The 21,083-nt window shown below is 46.3% G+C and overlaps 1 protein-coding gene and 1 long non-coding RNA gene across 23 annotated transcripts in view; one reads left to right on the top strand and one right to left on the bottom strand.

Moving 5' to 3' along the window:
• Positions 1-122: 122 nt before the first annotated feature.
• Positions 123-507, bottom strand: LOC147649295 (uncharacterized). Its single transcript, XR_015279432.1, has 2 exons — positions 420-507; positions 123-312 (listed from the first exon to the last, which is right to left on the bottom strand). It is a non-coding gene; the product is annotated as an uncharacterized LOC147649295 (long non-coding RNA).
• The window catches only part of PHACTR4 (phosphatase and actin regulator 4), a 62,275-nt gene continuing 41,499 nt past the window's right edge, over positions 308-21,083 (top strand). For 4 of the 22 annotated variants that reach the window (XM_086863793.1, XM_086863779.1, XM_086863786.1 and 1 more), the window contains exon 1: positions 1,092-1,175. The gene's annotated coding sequence lies outside the window, so the exon portion shown is untranslated. Of the gene's footprint in view, positions 600-1,061; positions 1,176-1,201; positions 1,604-4,810; positions 4,931-10,777; positions 10,985-12,344; positions 12,524-21,083 lie in introns of those variants that run through there. The other 18 variants (XM_086863783.1, XM_086863770.1, XM_086863778.1 and 15 more) reach the window with 15 other exon arrangements.

Raw genomic sequence — 21,083 nt, forward strand, 5'->3', positions numbered from 1 at the left:
AATAATCTCCCTACCTGTAGCTGATAGTTATGATTCCAATAGATGCTATTTTTTTTCACTACAATTGCCCTCAATTTAAAAACATAACGTGTTAGTGGTGTTTAACACACATCAAAGCAACAGGAAATAATAGTTGTAGTAATAATAATAACAATAATAATAATAATCTGTGCTGAAGGAGCGCTTTCAAGACTGACGGAACCCAAAGTGCTTTTGCAAAGTCGGCATTCCTGGGGCGGAGCTGCCCTCGCTGTGTGCACGTGGGGCTGGAGATGAGAAATGTGGGTGCCCTGAGTGTGGGCAGCTCATTCCCTGCAGAAGCAAGCAGACACTGCAGGCGCTGGGCTGGGAACGGGCAGTAACGGAGCCCAGCTGGGACGGGCCCGGGGCTCGGGGCTGCTCGGTGTCCCCGGACTCACCGACCCTCGCGGCTTTCCCGGCCGGGAGGCGCCGGGAGCCACGGACGCAGCGCTGGAAGAGCCGCTGTCAGCCTCGGCATCCCAAAACGCTCTGGGTCCGAAGGGACCTGAAAGCGCTTCTCGTTCCACCCCTGCCCCGGACCGCGCTGTGGTGCCTGGGGGAGCCCTCCGACTTTCAGGGTGAGATTTCCCGGGGTGTTAAAGGCTAAATCCACCTCTGAGGTAACCCAGGGCATCATCTCGAGCTTCTGCGGGCAAACCCAAAGCCTCATCTCAGGCCTGCCAACACCCCATCACCCCCCTGCCTGTCACCCTCTGACCACAAAGCCCCATTCCTACAACCCCAGCATGCCATCACCCCCTATCGCAACCCCCCACAGGCCTCCATTTACAACCCCAAAGCCTCACCCCACACTCCCAGCAACCCCCACCCCAAAGCCCCACAGTCCCGCCCTGACCCAGCACTCCTCACCCCAAACCCCCGTGATCAGTCACTCCCTGGCCTCAGAGCCTCCCTCCAGCCTCCCCCAGCACCCCATCATCCCCCACCCCAAATCCCCGCTTGTCCCTTGACCCCAAAGCCACGCTCCGAGCGGCCTCGGTTCCGGGGCCGTGTCCCCCCGGGGCGTGTTTCCGCCCGCCGCACTACACCTCCCGGCATGCCCCGCGCGCGGGGCCTGTCTCCGCCCACCGCACTACATCTCCCGGCATGCCGTGCGCGCGACTTCCGGCGGCGCGGCCCGGCGGCGGCGGCAGGTAAGGACGGGCGGGGGACCGGGAGCGCCGGTACGGCCGGGAACCCGCCGGGGGAAGGACGGCTCCGGAGAACCCCGGCTCGGCCCTGCCGAACCCTCTGCCCGGGGGCAGCGCTTCGGGACCGGGGTGGACACTGAGGGGAAGCGGGAGCACCCCGGAGATGCCGCGGGAGGGCCGGGGCTGTGCGGGAGCTGTGTAGGCTCCACGGGAATCAAGCCCACCGCGGCTCACACACCCCGCAGCTCCTAAACACAACAAGCGCACTTCTCGTCCCTGTTCGCCCCTGTCCTCCGAAGGACAGTTCGGAAACCCTGAACGGCTTGGGCTGGGACTACAATAAAACCCGGCTTTTCGTCCCTGCTGCCCTCCTGTGCCTTGCCCTGAGTGTTTCCAGCTTCCCCAAAGTTCCCTCTGAGGCGGCCCCGTTGGTATTTCTTTGTTTGATCTCTCCTGCCTTAATGTTGACTGAAATTTGAAACGTCCCCGCTGAGCTTTCTGGTTTAATTGTTCTTTCCCTCTGTTTACACGCAGATGAATTATTTACCTCTGTGTCTTGCACTGGGTTGTGTTTGTCCAGGTGGAGGTAGGCGAGGGATTGGTGCCCTTCTCTGGCGCTGAAATACTGCAAAAAAAGTAAATTATGTGCGAAGGTGCTCAGCTGAGCACTATATGAAATGAACTATAAAGCTCCTCTAGCTTTAGGATCTTTAAATGCTGCTTCCACAAACCTAGAAAGAGAAGTGGGAGTCAGACAATCCCAGAATGTCTTGGGTTGGAAGGGACCCTAAAGCTGCTCCTGTAGCACCCCTGCCATGGCAGGGACACCTTCCACGGTCCCAGGCTGCTCCAAGCCCTGGCCAGCCTGGCCTTGGGCACTTCAGGGATGCAGGGGAAGACACAGTTTCTCAGCCTCTGTGCCAGGGTTTCCCCATCCCTCACAGGGAAGAAATCCTTCCCAATATCCATCTAAATCTCCTTGTTGAGTTTAAAACTATTCCACTTGTCCTATCACTTTCTGCCTTTATAAAAAATCACTCTCCTTTTTATAATCTTCCTTCAAGTATTGGAAGGCTGTAGTGAGAGTTCCTAGGAGCCTTCTCCTTGTAGTTTCTTCCTTATTGCTTAAAGACACCTGGAATTGTACAGGAGTGAGTGTTAAACGTTTAAGTTTTGTGATGTTCCTGTTTCTCAAAAGCAAATCTTGTGCAGAATCAGGGAAGGGGACTGATGAAGTTTCCACTCTTGGTGGATAAAGGATGTTCAGCTGAGTTAGTTTGATGTGCTACGGAAGATGCAAAGGAGTGTAATTAGATTCCTTTCCCTGCTGTGATTTCCTCAGGAATGTCTGATGCTCTTCAAACAGACCTTTTAAATAAATCCAAATTGCTTTTAAGAGTAGACAGCACCTAAAATCATAAACTTACATAGTTTAAATTCCTTTTTGTGAAGACTACAAAAACAGGCAAAATAGAGCCAAAATGAGGCCAATTGTGAGGGATGGGACTGGCACAGTTACAGCAGCTGAAGCTGAATATCTGGACAGTGATGGCAACAAAACCCCTTTCTCATTCAGAGTAGGTTCAAACCTGTTCTTGCCAACAGTGCTGGGAATGACTGCATTTTTCTGTCCCAAGTCAAGGTGGTTTCTAATGTGTCAGTGTGTCCTTTCACAGGTGGTACTCTGTTATCTGATAATGTATCAGTGTTTTTGCAAGGAACATTTTCTTTCTGGATTACCAAGAAATGAGCTGTGTCTGAGGTACTGAGCATACTCAAGCCCTGGGAAATGGAGTGGGAGTCCTATTGGGAGCATGGGACAGTGCCACAAACAAGGGGAATGTGATTGCATCCTTGTTTTCATGCTGCTGGATCAGTGATCTGTGATTATACTGCCTTCTACTTCATTCAGTCACTGGTTAATTTGATTTCCAGTTTAATTTGATGACAGTTTTGAGAGCCAAATCACTTGTATTTAAACAACTGGCTTCTATTTTGATCCAATTTCATTGCGTTTGGCATGTGTTGGAGCATTATATGTATTAAAAATCGCTGAGACTGTGGTTCATGCAGGTTTATTAGCTGGTGATGAATATTCAGTTACAAGCTGTACAAAACCTGTGTCTGGGTGGGACTTAAAACAGAACTGGGTTTTTCTGGCTGGTCTCAGTGATATCATGAGTGAAGAAAGCTGCAGATATCCTTGGGATCATTTGGGTTACTTCAAAACACGTCATTTTTTAGGCAAAACCAGAACTTTGGACTGCAGGAAAGTTGGTAGGGCTGTTGGGGGCAAAGACATCATCTTGCTCCTGCATCCATTAAGGTTGGAGTGGAGATGGTTGTTCATAATCAGTTCCCTAATTTTCTTTAGCAGTGATTTTCTGCATACAAGTGCCATGTAGGTTTATTTTTCTGAGTGTGAGAATGTTTTTAATTTTTGCTGGCAAGTTTGGAGCCCTTGGAAAACTAATGGATGTACAATAGTGGCAGCATTTGGCCTAGGCTTTGTGTGGAGTGGAAAAAAGCCCTTTCAGAGTTCTATTTTTATCAGTTAATTAGTCGCTCTTGCTGACGTGTCAGTGCTGTGGTGATAACTATTCCTAGTTCTTCCCTGCTGTTGGGGTCATGGTTAGGCAAGGAATGCAGCAGCCAGCATGGCTCATCCCCATGGCTGGAGCTTTAACTCCTTCCAAACTGCCCCCAAATCCAAGGGCAGATTCCACAGGAGGAGTTGGCATACAGATATACAGAATTTTCTCAGTCTTCAGCAAAGGTGCTTTCCCATTGGTGACTGCCTTTACTTTTTCCTCTGCCCAGAGGATTTACTGGTAGGACCTGAGGTGTGGAGATTGCTGTGATTTGCCTGTGGCTGGGCGACAGGCCTGGAATCAGAGGGAAAAGGCTGCAGGTTTCCCAATTCTTGCTCTTTTCTGCTTGTTTTGAATGACTCAGGATGATCTGTCGGGGTTGGAAGGTGATCAGGCAATCACCTTCCAACATCTAGCAATTACACATTGGTATTTTGCTCCTTGTAGATGAGGAGTTGCTATTTTCCTGATTTCAAAATGTGGAAGCCCTTAATCTGAAAATTCTTGTGGTGTTCATTCTATTGTTTGTGGTGTCACTTGTTTTGATTCTCAGCTGTGCTGAGATAGGGAGGTGAGAGGCAGCTTTGGTTCAGCTATAACCCTGGTTGTTGCTGCTTGAATTTCTTTGTTTATTGGTGACTCTCTGCTCTTTCTGCTGAGGATGGGATGGGGAAGGGAGGACTAATTATCTGCAGAGAGGGGCTTTAAATGCTATTAGCCAAAAGAACGGGCTTCATCTCCTAACTTGAATGAGTTGAGAGAAATAACACGAAGCACTGGTGGCAAAGATGTGAAAATTGAGAGCAGTCTGAAGGGTTTCTCTCTGCTGAAGCCTGGAAATAGATTTATTATTTCTTTTCCCAAGCCTTTGGCTGCTAGCAGCTTCGCAGGAGTGGGGGAAGGGGTAAACAGATTGTTAACTTTATTCTTTTGTGTTTGTGCTTTTGGCATACAGGTTCCAAAGCACAGTTAGGAATCGCTCACCTACCAGCTGTGTGCAATCGTGATGGGCAATTCATTATCAAGGACTAATTAACCACAGCTGCTGAGTGTCATGGGGCAAAACAAGGTGCATACTGATGAGGTCGATTTGTGCAAGCCTGGCACTTTTGTGCAGTCAGTGCCTTTTGAGGCACTTTTAGGAAAGATCACTGGACTTCAGTAAAGGTTTGTGCTGTTAGACCTGAGGGTTTGAACCTTTTCACTGTCAGCTCCAGAAAGCTGCTGCTAAAAGCAGGAATCTCTTGGCTGCCAGTACCTAAAAGTTTTTCTTTAGTTAACCAAGCCCCAAAGGTTAACCCTTTCATTAGAGCTGTGTTGCCACAGGCTTAGCTGTCTAAAATCCATCAAGATTAATCCCTACCATTGATTTAAACCGTAGGCTTCCTTCATCACCTCACACTTGTCTGTGGGAAAGGGGAACCTCTCTTAATGTGCATTTCTTTCCTCAGTTCTGTCCCTTAGCTTTTAAGGGTGCAAGCAAGATAAATTTGGTCCTAATCTTACAGAAAAGCCTTGATTTGTAAACTTGGATCAAGGTTTAGTAGGCACTGACTTGTTTGGTGTCTGCACAGCGTTCAGTGGTGGGCCATGCTCAGACCTCTGGCTGGGTAAACACTGTCACAGAGGGTGACTTAGCAAGAAAAGAGGTTATTGCTGGTTGTGGCCTTGAGGCTGGGGTCACAAGCTGTGTCTCAGGCTGTGCTCATGGAGGTGAAGCTTCCAGAGGTGTTTATGGATGGGGGATAAAGCCAAAGATTGTTGTCTTTGGAGTATTTGAGCTTTGAACTAAACATGTCACTATGCAAATTTTCAGGGGACTCAGCTGTAGTCACATGCCTTTGAAGGTTGTGTTCTCTTGACTATGCTTCTGTCCTACTCCAAATCAAACCAGGGATGTCTGCCACCAGCTGAGCTCGCTGCTGTCGGTCGGGGGATTGGCTGTTCTCACTGTGCCTGCTGCTCGGGGGCTTTGGTCAATGTTATTCCTGTGTTGGCAGGAGCTCCCCTGCAGATGCACAAAAGTTCTGCTGGAGGTGTGTAATCGATTCCTCTCCAGAGCTGTCTAAAAGTTTTTGCTGGTTTGCTGCCAAGATGCTGCTTGTGCCAAGATTCACGGGAAGCAGGTTTGCAGGTACAGCTAACACCCGCCAGCCTTCGTATCCCAGTGCAGGGGAGACTTAAGTGGGATTGTGCAGGGATTGAAGCACAAACCAGAGTCAGGAGGATTTGAGCTGGTCTTTGCTGGCTGCCTCAGGTTCTGTGGGAATGCATTTTTAAAGCTGCTCTGCTGCAGTGCTGGCAGTGGAAATCTGGATGGATCCACAGAATATCTGCTCCGTGTTCCTGGATGGACGACCTTGTGCTGATGAGGTTGTCTTTATCAGCTGGGACTAAGGAGGAGGAGGAGGATAATTACTGAAATAGTGATAAGCTGTCAGATTTGTGCTAGTAAATTTGGGCTTTTATTTTTGGCAATATTAAGTTTAGTGTCTGTTCCAAAGCAGGTGTAATTTACTGCTATGTGAGAAACAGGAGAAGCAGGAAAAGAGCTGTTACAAAATCATGCAATGTGCTGAGTTGGAAGGGACCCATCAGGGTCATGGAGTCCAACTCCTACTAGATTTGTTCCCTTGTAAAGGGTGTTTGTGTGATGCCAGAGGAGAACAAATAATTAGAAGCAAAGTCTTCTTCACTTGTATTTGTTGATTAGCAGCAGGTGAGAACTGACATGTTACCTGTAGGGTCACAGAAGCTTCATTTACCTTGCGTTGAGAGTTAAATTAGTGCATCTATCCTGCTCCTGACTTGCTCTGTATCCTGTTCCTCCTGCCTGTGGATCAGGGCCAGAGGGGAGCAAGGTCATAGAATTTTTTGTCTTGTACTTCCAAATCAGTTTCTAACAGACCCACAGTTATGGAGAGAAGCGCTGTGATTGCAGGTGTCTGTAAACTGGATTTCTCCTGGCTCTACTGCGCCTTCTTGAAGCAGTATCTGCTTCTGGGTGAAACTGTCAGATGAGTGTGTCCAGTTCTCTTGGCTCTTACTGTTTTCCAGCAGTTTTGGAGGCAGTGATGGCTTCAGGCCACCTGGCTTTTCTGTGTCTGTTCAGATCAAGGTAAAGACAGTTAACAGAGCGCCAGCAGTGCCAGAGCAGGAAGGCAAAACTTGAGGAAAACAATTAGCTGGCACCTAACATTATAAAAAGTGGGGTTTTGCTATTATTGTTATGTTTCACTTGAATTATAAATATAGGATTTTTTCCTGACTGTGAGGATAGTTTGCAGGGAAGAACTTTCTTGGACTGGAAGACTTTGTTTATGCAGGGACTGCTCAGTTGCTGATACCTGAGGTCAGGCTGGATTCTTGTGTCCCTCAGCCAGTGAGGCTGTCATTTGGGGTGGTTAAGTATCCAGTTTCTCTGGGGGTATTGATGGGCTTACACAAAACGCATCTGGAGGAAAGAAAGGGGGGGAATTTTCAGGTTGAATTTATTAAGCTGGCTGTGCGAGGTGTCCTGAATGTGCTGCAGTCTGGTCACCTGCAAAAACCTCTGTGAGCATATCAGGCTGGGAAAGTGGGATGAAGGATTGTTGTAAGGCTGCTGGACCCCCAAAATCAATGTGACAATAGTGATTACACTAATCAGTATTATACCACATCTGCCTCCAAATGAAGCCTTCAATCTGTATTTTAATGACTGTGTTCTCTCTACTTACAACTGTAAGTCCAGGGAAAATCAGGATGCTCAGATGGTCAGGAGGCCTGGTTTAGCTCCCAGCTATGTTGCTGTCGAGGTGTTTGATGTCAGGCAAGTCACTTTTTCCTTATTTCATCCTCTGATGATCCTCTCCAAAATTACCTGGGGTTAGTGAGCATGTAGTCATCCTGTTTATAGCTAGAGGGACAAATTAATTCATCTCAGCCTTAAGAGCCATAATTAGCAGCCAGGTTCTACTGGTCTAGCCCCATCCTGCTCTGTGTCGTATGGTGTGTAGGTGGGCCCTTCAGTAAATAGAATATGAATAACAGGAGGAAGTGTTTGAGTAGCAGGTATGTTGGGTAAGTCCAGCATCAGCTGAGTTCAAGGAGTTGTTTCTTAATTTTGTGAATGTGTAATTTAAAGTTTTACCTCTGCAATTTTTTTATTCAAATGATTATTTAGGTTTCACACCTGGCAGGGTTTTTCTGCCTGTTGAGCATGCTTCTGTATTAAGTTCTTCTGCAAGGTGAGAGATTTTTGAGAGCTTTTTCAGTGAATTAGAAAAAAAGTTTGCCTTGATTCTGCAATAAATTCTTGCTGCTCTTGGGAAGTGGGATTTATAAAGCTGCTGTGCTACATTTCAGCTTGTAAAGGGAGAAACTACCAGAAATCCATTTCTCTTTTAATGTGGAATTGTATAGGTGATACTCTTGCATGGAAAGCAGCAGTCCTTGCATAAGCACTGGATACATTAACATTTTTAACTAGTAAATTTATGGATTATCTCTTCTTTTGGAGGATTTATTTAGATTTGAGAGCATTAGCCTCTGGGAAAATTAAACCTCTTTTAAATCCACTTTGTTCAGAGACTAGACTGAGGAACTGCTGGTAAGTCCTGCCATCTTCCTCCTGGCTTTTCTGTGGGCTTGATTGGAATTGCAGTGCAGGGACACAGCTGGTCCAGAGGCATCAGAGCTTTGGTTTTAGGTACTTTATCCAGTTGTGACAAAATGGATTTTGGAGCCTGTTTACTGTTCCTGTAAGGGGCATGTGCAGCTTTAAGCACTGCCAAAACCAAGAGAGCCCCTCAAACAACCAGCCCCAAAGGTAAGAAAGATGAAATGTCTGGATAAAGCTGTTTTTCTGCATAATGCCACAATTCTGGTGGGTGAGATGTCAGTATGCTGGGTGCTGCTGTGCCTGCCGAGGTGTACCTTTGTTTCAGGTGGCTGATTCATGGCTCTGTGTATTTAATCATAGTTTCTATAGCAGTGAAATCTTTAACGAGCGGGTGGAGTTTGCTCTTAGTCCATTGTGGGTTCGTATGAATGTTGTGGCTGATTCATTCCTGTGTTCTTGCTGAGCAGAGTCATTTCATAGGGGATAATATTGAAGGCTATTCTGTGTTTCTGGTGCATGTAATGAGTTGAAACAGCTCTTTCATTTTAATAGTACTACTGTTTTTAATATTATGTCATGAGCATTGCTTGGTCCTGTCATGTGTGGCTGCACTGCTGAGTAAATGCAGAGTAGGATTCCTTATGTTGATGTGAATGTTTCTCTTACTACCTCTTGATTATCATTTAAGATAATTGAACCTGTGATTGTAGACTTGAGTCTTCCTGTGTGCTCCACAAATGCTTCCCTCAGGGTTTGATATTATCTGTTGGCTCATAAGTTACCAGGACACTCTTTAGACTGTGCTTTAGTCCTGTTGTACTGAAAGCTCAAATTCTCCAGCATTTCCAAGGTTACTTTGTTGCAGGAAGCAGCTTTCATTCTTAATGCCAGCAGCAAGGGGTTTGAATTGCATCCTCAAGGTAACATGGTGGGTAGTGGTTTTGTGTGGATTTTGAGCCACATGTCACCTTACTCTGGTGTCAGAACACTGACTCTGGAGGAGGACACTAGCTGTTGGGTCCCTCAGTGGGATGAGAGTCCCTTGGCACGGCTGACAGTACTGCTGATGAGTTTGGCTTCAGCAAAACCTCATCTGAAGCTGGTATTAAGGTTGCTTTTGGGGAAGTGTGACAGTTTAATGTTTGCCTGCATTGATCATACCCTCTTCATCCTTGCCCTCTTTTGAGCGTGAGCACTTTAAAAGCAAATAAAGCCTTGTCATCCAAAATTCTACTTCTGATGCAGCATGTTTCTTGTGACAACTCTTTCAGTTGAAACAGGAATCTGTTGGGAATGTATTTCCATTGAACAGGAGGGGAACGTGTCCATTGCCAAGAGTCTGAGATGCTGGCTGAAAATTGTTGTGTTTATCGTGCTGTGTGTGGGGGGCAGCAGCAGCAGGCTGACTCTTGCCCGTGTCCCTGAGGTGAATCATGTATGGGGTTAACCTGCTGCTCAAAATACAGCACTAAAACATCTGGGAATCCAGAGCATGGGGAACTGGGGTGGTGGATGCCAGCACTGCTCTGTGGGTGCTGTTCCTGCCTCCTCCTTCACAGTGAATAGCTCCTGTTTTATTGTGGGTGCCTCTTGGAGTTGGAAATCAGAGAAGCTGAGCCCATTAGGCAGACTGTGCAGGTAAAGTGGAAGTCCTGGTCTGTTTGCCATTTCTGTTAGTGTTGAATGCAGGAACACTTCGTTCCCTGCTTTTAATTGTCCCAGTTTGGAGTGTGAGCTCTTCCACGCTTGATTTTGTGAAGCTTTCTCAGAGTTGCAGGCTTGATCCTGGAATTTAGTGTCCCTACAAGCTCTGTCTTCAAAAGGAATTCTTTCTTGGGACTCTGGGGCTCTGTTTGTGCTGGCTGATAGGAACCTGGCTGAGCTACCTGTAATCCCTGTCTGGGTCTGGAGTAGCCATTGTGGGGTGAAATGTTTGCTGCCTTTCAGCAGAGTGCTTGTCAAATATTCTCATTCAGTGCACCCAGATTTTTAACAGATGGGACAGACTGCTGTGATCCTGGGCAACCACTACAATTGTTTTGCAAGGTGAGACATTTCTGTTTTGATGGGCAGGAGAGTTAATAACGCAGTGTGATTCATATCAGTGATGAGTCTGGTTTCGGATCAGATTTGGATTTTTTTTGAAGGATATTAGCATTTGTCTTCAAAGAAAGCTAAGTTGAAAGCCAGAGATGACACAAGCAGTTCCTGAGCTGTTCTGATAGGATGAATTAATCTTGTGGCTATAGATCCCTGTACACTTGAGGGGACTGGGAGAATTGGGCAGCATGATCACTCAGAAATCTTCTCCTGTGCTTGGGGTGCCAAGAGGGAGAGAGTGGCACCAGGGCAATGCTGTGTGAGTGGGAGGCTGTGTCAGGAGCTGTGGGACAGCAGATCTGCCTTAGGTCTGCGAGGACAATGATTAACCACAGCAGGAATCTGTCCTGTGAGTAGCCAGTTCCTAATGGAAGCGTTCTGCAGGTGGCCAGGCTTGCTGAGCAGCACAGGAACCAGGGGAGCAGGGAAGGAGATGTCTGTGGCTGGTGCTTGTGGAGCTCAGTGTGCACTGCACGAACAGCCCCTGCCTCTGATTTTGTCTCGGCAAAGGCATCAGAGTGAGTATTCAGCAGTCTGCTGGCCTAGAACAGCCCCGTCCCTGCTGCCAGTCCGAGGCTGCCCTGAATGCCACCACACTTGAGGGACTGCCTGGCAGGTCCAGCAGGAATGAGCAAAGCAGAATTCAGGCTCCATTTTAGTGTTTTATTGCCTGCTCTTGGGACTGTCACTTCCTTTGCAAAGGCGCTATTTCCCTCCTGCAGCATTGCCCTGGACTGAAGTAGGGTGTGCAAGAAGTGAAAATCTCTGGTGATGACTGAGCTGTAGCATGTTAAATTTAATCATCTGGGGACGTGTGGGGCAGATGATGCATTAGTGAGGTCTCAGGATGTGATCTGCCAGTGGAGGGATGTGGTCCCAAAAGCCAGAGAGTGCCTGTGTGTTTTTAGCAGATTGCAATTTAATTGGGCTAGGAGTGAGTCTGATCTGTTTTTGTGGCTGGAGGATTGCTGGTTTATGTCGTGATCCCTTAACAAAACAGCTCTGATGGAGGCAGCCTCTGCCATCGGGCTTTGTGTCTCAGCAGCACAAAGGCTGTGCTGGAAGCAAAGCGGGTGTCTGTGTGCCTGGTGTGTCCATCTGTGCTGGCTGAGAGAGCTGGAATTTGGAAATGCTTTTAACTGTGTGGGGGGAGCAGGTGGCTTTTCATCGCAATGAATTGTTTATTCCGGTATAGATGGAGGCAGGGTTTTGTTGCCTTCTGTTGTTCCAAGAAAGTGGGAGGAATGAGGAAGCATGGAACTGGTTAAACTGGAATTCCTGGCTAGCGCCTCCCCTTGGGGTACGATCAGTGAGGTCCTGCTTATTTCAAAACCTAGGGCTGACAAATCCTGGTGATTTGGGTTCAGCTGGTGCTTTAGGGATTGGTCTTTTGGTTTTTTTTGCTTCTAGGTGTACTGGAGGAATTTAAGAATAGTTTTGTAGCAGAGAACTCCATCTTGTAAATATGAGTAAGCAATCTTGGTTTGTCACAGGTGCTGAGATTAAGCAGCAGGGTAGGTACTCATGGCCTGGTGATCAACCTGGCTCAAACAGCACCGGGTATAAGGGGTGGCACCTTCCCTGTGGTGCTTGCAGTGGGAAAAGGGACAGAGCAGTGGGCAGGATCTGTCATTCACGGTGGACTTTTCAAGCTTCTTTGGTGCTGGGAAGCCGGACTTGGTGCCTGCCAAGCCCAGTCCCAGCCCTTGGCTGTGAGGACAGACACTGCAGCCCTGTGTGGGGCTGCAGCTGTGTAAACATCCCATAGTGCTGGAGCTGCTGAGCAGGTCCTGTGTTTTCACTCCCTTCCCTTATTCTGCAACCACTGGTTGTGGCCCATGTGACAAACAAATTGAGGAACTGAACTGGATTCAAACCAGTTGCTTCTGCACCAGGCTGGTTTTGGCTGGGGGAGCTGCTCCGTGAGATCTCTGGTGGAGAGGAGGGAACGCAGAGCTGGGGAACACATCTCTCACTGCATGGGGATATTTTGGGGTTCCAGTGCAGGTGCTGTGCCTGCCATCCCCTCACCTGGTGCCTGCCCTGGAGTTGCTCCCGTGAGGAAATTGTCAGGTTTTGCTGTTTTGCCAGTTTAGTTTCAATGTCAGACTAACCTGAAAGAGCTGTGATGTTGCAGATGTGGAAGGGCTGTGCTGAGCTCTGTGAGATTGGTGCCTGCAGAGAGGTGCAGGTACAGGTTCCAGCAAATAACTTTGCAATGAATTGAATTCCTGAGTATTGGCAGAGCTCCTGCAGCTTTCTGTGTGTTGTTCTTGGCTGTTGGGATGGGAGGGTGCATACCTGTGGGCTGAAGTCCCTCTGGAAGCTGCTGTAGTTTGTGTTTGGTGTTGGGGTGTTTTACAGTTCCTGTGCTCTGGGATACATGTTACATATCTAAACCCTGTGTTTTGTGGGCACCTCTTTGTGAATTGAAGTATTCCTCAGATGAAGTCAATAAATCTCCATTTATAGGCAAACCCCAGGGCTGGCTGATAAATACACTCTGTGGCCTTCAAATGAATGACATCATCCATCCAGCTCAGAGTTGTGTCAGAGGGGAAGGACACCTCAATCCTTCAGATGGCTGCAAGCATCATTATTCACTGGGCAAAGCTGGGTCAGATTGGGTCAAGCTTCAGTTCCTTCTTACAGCAGAACAACTGTTCCTCAGTACCATTTTTATTGCAGACCTGAGTTTCCCTTTAGTACACCTGTCACTGCTCACTGATTTTCCATTTAAAATGAGAAAATTTTCCAGGTACAGGTAAGAATACAACTCTGGCCGATTCCAGTGTATTTTTACATTTCCAGAAATGCTGTTGGCTTATACTAGTGTTTGCCTGATAGCTGTGCAGGTTTCAAACTCCTGGGCTCACTCACAGCTACCTTTGAAGTCTTAAAAATCTTGCAAAGTACTTTTTGTTTCATTTATATGGCTCAGTATGCATTTTGGTCGTGCTAGTTTTAATGCTTTTCTTTAATATGCCTTTTCCATATTACGTTTTGTAAGTGATTACATTCTCCTTCAATTTCACTCTTTTTCTTTTGTTTTACTGCTCTGATATAGTTAATTCCCTTTCCAGAAACCTTGTTTTGAACTTGCTTGGAATGCTGCTGATGTAGCTGGAGGGAGTGGGGGTGTGTTTTCTGCTGTTCCTGGTTCTGGCACCTATCAAAAGGTCCTGTTTGCTGAGCAAACCAGCAGCTCATGCTGGTTGATAACTGTGCTGGGGAATGGGGTCACAAAATGAGCTCGCTCTGATGTCCAAGGGCGCAGCTGCTAGATACAGTGGAAGGGCTGAGTCTGGTGTGCAAGAGAAGTCACCAGAAAGTGTCAGCTTATAGTTCAAGCTGCTTATTTTTTAAGAATTTTTTTTTGTCATTGCATTTTAATTCTATTCTGAAGCTCCTCACAGACTCTGTCATAATGGATTCCTGTTATATCACTTTGGGAGATGTTTGTAATTCTTGGTAGCTCTGGTGGGTTGATTCAAGGTGATCTGACAAACCACTTAGGTGTGCTGGTTCCTGTACACAGAAGGGCTGGGAGCTACTGGTTGTACCTGGAGTGCTCCTAAGGCATTTCTTGTGGAGAATCCTCTGCTGGTCAACCAGGGGCTCCTCGTGCCAGGTGTGTAGAGCCAGGTCCAGCAACCTTCCTGTTAGCACAGCCCATCCCATCCCAAGGCAATTCCTCAGCTGCTGTGCCTTGAGAATGTTTGAGACATTGATGTTTTCTCTAATTTTAAGCTCCTCTTTGCTGCCTGGTGTTACAATGATTCCCTTGATTTAATCTGCAGAGTTGGAGAAGAGCAGTTTTTCCTGGTTGCCCTCCTGGCCCAGGTCAGCTAGCTGCCTGCAGGGCACCAGGACAGCTTTGTCGATTCAGTTGGGTGTTTTTTTAACCACAGTTACTGTGGGAGGTCCTTCTGTGGCTGGAAAGAAGCCCTGATGGTTTTGTTGAGCTCTTAATGCAGCTAAATGTCTTGGCTGGAAAATGTAATTTCTAATGGAAAGTTAGAGTGTCATGAGAAAACAGAGCTGAAACATTCCTGTTCTGGGGGGAATTCCAGGAGATTACTGTCTTTAAGATTGTCCCACTTAAGATTTAATTAAAGATTATTTGGAGGAGTGTATCAGACCAAAACCTAAGAGATGAGTGGCCAAGTGCTGACCATGGTCTGGTGGAAGGTGTCCCTGCTATGGCAGGAAGGTTGAAGTTGGATGATCTTTAAAGGCCTTTCCAGCTCAAAACATTCCACGTTTGTCCCTACCTGAGAGGATTTGAAAGAGCACAAGTTCCGCCTGAGATTAAAATCAAACTTGCAGCCCAGTGGGTCTGCACTAAGCACCATCCCCAGGCAATCAGGGTTGCTGCTTCATAAACTTTGTGCACAACCATGAGAACTACAAAAGATTTATTTTTTTATTTTTCTTAAAGAAATGTTCTCATTCAGAAGCTTTATGGGCTTATTTTCACAATGGGATGCCTCTCTGCCTGCACTTATGTTACAAAGACTTTGCCAGATCAGTAGGGGGAATTGGTTTCTCTGTTGTTCTAGTTAAAGCCTGGGCACCTTTTTATTAAAGCTGGAGCTCTGTGAGAAAATAATTGCCTGAGGAGGGCTTCTTTAAGAAAATCTGATATCTTAATCAGAGATAATTAGAAATTATGCTAGTGAGTCTGTGAAAGAAAAAAAATAAGGCCACAACTGAATTTCAAACCAGCTGAACTGCTTGGCAAAATCTGCCTCAAAAGGTGAAATTTGATGCTCCTATAGATTCAGTGATATAATTCCATTGTGTTGATTCAGAAAGTGCTTTAATTCCAAATAGCTGAGCTGTTCCCAGTTAAAAAGTGTTGACTCTGTAAGTTGATAACAACACCTACCCAGCACAGGTTTCCTGTATCTCATATTTTTTCAAGTGGAAATGTTGCATTGCCTTTGAGTGTGGAACTTGATTAGAGCTGCCTGGTTTATGTGCTGGAACATGCAGCAGGGAAGGCATGGAGTTTAATCTGATTGCACAAACCCTGTGGGCAGCTTATCCCAGGAAGCAGTTGGGCATTCAGGGTACTTTGGGAAAGACCCTCATGGCAGGATTGCAAATTCAGCTCTGCTGCTGCTGGATTTTTGGGAGTTCAGGTGAGCTTTCTAACAAATATATTTTAGTGTTTTGATGGTGGTTAAGCTCATTCCTCTCACTTCTTAAATAGAGGCGAAAACCCTACTTTTCAAACAGGTTCTGCAGTGGCTGAGACTAAAAGTGGCCTCATTCAGGGAAGGAAATGGTGGTTGCAAATGAAATTGTCTGTCGAGCCATAATTGCAGGGGCATGACCACAGCACTGAATGAGTACTCAGCTGCTTAGTTTTTATTCAAAGTTTGATGAAAATGGAAACCACAAAATGAAGGCAGAGGTGGTTTGAATTTTACCCCACAAGCCAGAGGTAAATAAGTAACCCTGTTATTTTGTGCCTTTTGGGGGTGTGTTACAGAATTGACACAGATTATTTTAGCTCAGATAATATGTGCAGCCCACAGTCCTCAGCTGCTCTCCATAACAGTGGGTCCAGGATGAGAGATTTGCTTGCCTATATCCAGACAAGCTCATTTGGATCCTCCATGGCCAACAGGCACAAGCACAGAGGACTGAGCTCACATTTGTTTAGCATTCATCAGGTATAAACTACAGAATCCTGGGATGGTTTGGTTGGAAGAGACCTTAAAACTCAACCAGTTCCACCCCCTGCCATGGGCTGGAATACCTATCACTACCCCAGGATGCTCCAAGCCCCATCCACCCTGGCCTTGGACACTTCCAGGGATGGGGCAGCCACAGGAATTGAAATTCCCTGTGAGGTGTGGTACAGGAATGAGCTGTTGCATGAACAGGTATTTGCAGGCCACAAAGGAATTTTAATTTCTGATGAGCCCTATCACCCTGAAATCAGCTGCACAGTAAGACACAAGGGAAAAGTGCCAGTTCAAGAACTGAAACCAGTGTGGGGCTGCTGGGGCTGGAATTTCACAGGGGCTGCAGGCTGTTCTCAGTTGCTTTTGGAAGGGAGGCCTTCTACAGCTTTGTGTCTAATATGGTTTTTTTTTTCTCTTCAAAAAAACCTGGGATTCATTTCTTTGTGGCAATACAACAAGCTGGAAAGGATCTGGATGAGAAACCCTTATACTAGTGCCCACCATTTTGGGTTGCTTAAGACACTCAAACTTGGGTTTGGGTTTGAATATTAGATGCTAGTGAGCATCTAGTGTTTAATGTGTTGTGCATTGTTTTATAACCTTTACATGAACAAAAGCATCTCAAGACTTCTTATTCTTAACTTCACAGGTCTGATAAGTAAGACCACACTCCTTTACACTTATATAACCTTCTCTGAAAGGTGAATTGTACTCGAGGCATTTCTCCATCTACTCTGTGCTTTCAATTACTGCACTAATTTATTTATATAAGCCTTGTGATTGGGCTGTGGTCTGGGTTTACAGAGGCCCAGCTGGTGTTTTTGTAACTAACTGGGGATGCTCCAGTGGCTTCAGCAGTGATAAAATTCATCCTAAAATGGATTTGTGTAGTCAAGAATTCAGTTTGTCATCTTCTGCATTTTGGAAAGAGGGAGAAATCCAGCTTAGATTTTGGGCAATTTAGCTTTGCACTTCAGATATTCATTGTTTTTTGCTTTGCTGAAGCAGGTGCTGGTGGAGCTGGTTCCTTTTCTTAAGTCCCACTGTGCAAAAATGTGTGTGGTCCTGGATAATGGGTGCTCTATAGAAACTACTTTACAAAAACATCAGTCCCTTCCTTTTCTCCTTGCTTTGCTGTGCCAAACTTTTCTGGGTAACAGCAAGCTATAGGAATTACATTCTTCACTACAAGAATCTTTTAATGCATTATGAGCATTCATATGTATTGATGCATTAAGTGGTGTGTGTTGGTCTTGTGGGTGTCCAGAACTTCTTTAATCTCCTGGGTTTCATTTTATCAAGCAGTTGATCACGGAACAGCCATGCCTTGCTACCTCCCTTTGCATCCTCCTACTCCTGTGTCAGCTCCCACAATAATGAGAGCATCTGTCCTTTGTATGAATGGGCTGTTCTGCTTTAATTTTACCCTCTCCTTTTATCAAGAAGGTAATTTTGGTCCAAGACAAGCCCTTCAGCCACTTCAAGGACAGTGAAGAGTGAAGCTGGTTTGCTCTATTCATACCACAGTATTTTCTCTGCATGTATCTGCACCTCCAGAGTGGTGGATCAGCTGTCGACAGGTCTGGAGGGGAATTAGAGGTGTTTCCCATACTGAGACCTAAATAGAAACAGCATTTGTCACTGGGGGCTGGTGCAAAAGCTGTGCTGTACTTCCCTATAGGCTGCTGGCTTTTTCTTCAAGGTTTGGTGAATATGGCTCCTTCAGTGAACTGAAACACCTGGGAGAGGCTGGAGTGGCTTTTTCAGACTTTGTATGGTCTGTTTCAAATGGAAATATGGGAGAACTTGCTGTGTTTGGTTTGTGAGGTGAATAAAGTGTCCATGTACTGCCGTGGAAGCCTAAATATGGTGAAAGTTTCTAGGAAACTGAGTATTTCAAGTTTTAATTTGTGTTTGAATTGCTTTACAAGAGAAGTTATTCCTGTCTTTGGCAGGGGGGGAGGAACTGAGGCATAGATAAACAAAGGGCCTTGTCCAGTGTCCAACTTTCACTATCCCTGGAGGTGCTCAAGGATCAACTGGATGTGGCACCCAGTGTTCTGGGCAGGTCACAGGTTGGAGATCTTTTCCAACCTCAGAGATTCTTTGCTATTCAGTAGCAGAGCAGTAACGATGTGGGGTCTGGAGTCCCGCTCCAATGTTCTGCACAGCATGTCCCTGAGGATTTTTAAGGTTTACATTTGCCCAGGTGTTGAAAAAAGCCACTCACCTGCCCGTGGCCCCAGAGGATGCAGCTCCCTTCTCCTTCCAGTTCCTCTCTGGTAACCTTATATCACTGTGCCACCCACAGGCAGCTGCTGAGCTGCTGGAAAACATTTGCTGTTTGCATGGGGAGCCACTTATCAAATGTTAAATCTATGACAAAAAGCCACTGATTTCATTGACAGTAATACGAACTGCATTGAGGTTTTCAGTCCTGGTTATTCCAGTTTTCTTTTTGAATTGCACTTGGGGTTGTTACACTATTGTCTGGTTTTTCTACGTCTTCCACAAAATCCATTCCTTGTGCTAACCAGCTGCTGTGTTCCTGCTCAAAGCCATTGCTTCCCAACAAATGCGAAAATGCTTGTAGTGTTGGCATCCTTGGAAAGAGAGGAAAATTGCTGGGCTGTTAATTAATGGTGCACCCTGTTAATTGACATCTTGCCAGATTAGGCTGCGGAAAAACTGGATTTAATCTGTGTGGTTTTATTGAGGAGGAATATTCTGATGTCCCTCCAGATGACCTCTCCACTGCTCAGTGTGTGATTAGCGCAGAACAAACTGGGTCAGCCGAGGCTGCTCAGAGGATTTTGAAACCAGCATTTGTAGTTCCAGCAATTTGTAGAAACCAGCAAATGATGTTCAAACCATATAATTGAAGGACGTGAGCAAACGAAGACTTTTAGGTGGAGCTGGTTTGTTTTTAGACAGAAAAATATATGTGCTTTTTGGCATCCCCTGGCTTGAAAAGGGGTTTGTGCATGTCTTCCCCTTTGTACCGCTCTGTCTAACAAGAGGTTAATTATGCCTTTCCACTTTGTTTTGTAATCTGTACTAGGGCATTTGGCATGGTTGATCTATATAGGCTTTTTAAGAATTTCCTTTGTAATACCTAAACTCCAGTTGTGCACCCGTGCTGTAATCTGTCCCTTGGGAGAACAGTTTGGTGCTGTTGAGGTGTTCTGCTTTGTAGAACAGAATTTTAATATTGTTTACCATGCTCTTAATCTCGCTGGCAGATAAAATGAGTTTCTTTAGCCGTCCCCCTGAGGACCTGATGGAGCTTCATGGCCAACAGACCCATGTCTTTAGGTGGAGTTATCTCAGCTTTGCAAAAATCCTCTCATCTGTCTTCCTGGAACGAGTAATTATTGGTGAGAGAATAAAATGTTGATTTTATTTTTGAAATTGCTTTTATAAAGAGGAATGGGCAGCCAGATCCCCAGGCTAGCTGGGGAGGGTTTGTAACTCTGGCCCTTGAGAAACATTTGCAGCTGGGGAGAGTCCTGATGTCTTGGATCAACCATTTGAGTGGAGTTTGGCAAATCAGGGAGGAAGACTCAGGATGTTCTCTGTGTGATGAAGAGGAGGCTGCTTTGTGCCTCCATCTCCCAGCTGGCCTTATTCCTGGTGTCTGCTTTATCTTGGTGAGCTGTTGTGGGCAGCACCAACCCTTTGCTGGGCTCTTGTCATCTGCCCCCGTGGAGCCTTCTGGATGCTGCTGCAGTAATGTCATTTTCCAAATAGTGTAAAGCAAAGGATTGAAGTGGCATAATGAGTGATAATACAATATTTGTTTATTGGCTGTTAGTAGCCCCATATTAGGTCAAAATGAATAATCATCTGGGAGTTGTCAGGTGAGCTTGTTTAATTTCATGGGTCACGGTCTCTATTAATGCAGGACCATGTTCCTCAAGTTATGGGGGTGTGTGTTAACCCTTCCCTTTCCCTCCAACTGGTGGATATAGTTCCAAACTGTTATAAGAACATCCTTTCTCTACCCCACATGCTCTTTATTCCAGGACAGCCTTGGGTTTTGTCTCATTACAGTAAAAGCCCTGTAGTAGCTGTCCAGCTGCTGTCGTGTCCCTCTCTGGAATGGTGATTTAGAGCTGAGCCAGCATGGAAACTGGCTTTCCATGCCTAAGGCAAGCCTGTTGGCAGCCACTGTGGAGAAGTAATGTGCCACTTCTGCTTCGAAGAGTTGTCAGTTTTCGAGTTTAGTTGGGAAAAACAACCAGCGATGGCTTAGGTTTTAGTTGGACTTTTGGAAACGTGCTGTAGTCTTTTGAAGGACGCTGTTCATGTTACTGGAGGAGATGAGCAGTGAGGACAGAGAGGTCAGCTGATGAGCTTCATTCTGAAGGAAGCTGAATGCTTAATGTTCCAGGGGTCTGGGTAAGGATTGCTGACAGTGAGACCATGAGGAAAGGGGGAGGCTGTAAAGGGGTGTTCAGTGAAGTTCATGGATGTGGATTGCCCGAGGCTGGAACAAACAGCGACAGGTTGTGTGCGGCTTTGTCGTGGTTTGACCTGGGGCTGTTGAGGTCCTGTCCTTCCCAGCCTCTGGACGTGCTTGGTCTGCATCTGGGTCAGCTTTGACTGTTCCCACAGCTGCTGGATCAGTGGGAGGGCATGGGAGGAGGTCCAGAGCCTGGAACTGGGCCGGTTTGTATCGCTGTGGGAGGATGTGGCAGAGCTGGGAAAGACAAAATTCCCCGTGCAGCAGGGAGTGTGTTAAGACTGAAGAAATAGGGTGGAAAACTCCAGCATGGCTTCAAAACTGTCATTTTGTGTTTTGTGTGTATTAGCTGCCTAGCTGGAAAAAAGCCATCACCTGGGAGTTCAGAGCCGGGTCAGTGGAACAGCAATAAATTCTTAGAGTGGTACAAAGAGCTGGGGGAAAAGCTGTAGA

The sequence above is a fragment of the Cyanistes caeruleus genome, chromosome 26 (genome assembly GCF_971803275.1).
Source record: "Cyanistes caeruleus chromosome 26, bCyaCae1.hap1.1, whole genome shotgun sequence".
NCBI lineage: Eukaryota > Metazoa > Chordata > Aves > Passeriformes > Paridae > Cyanistes > Cyanistes caeruleus.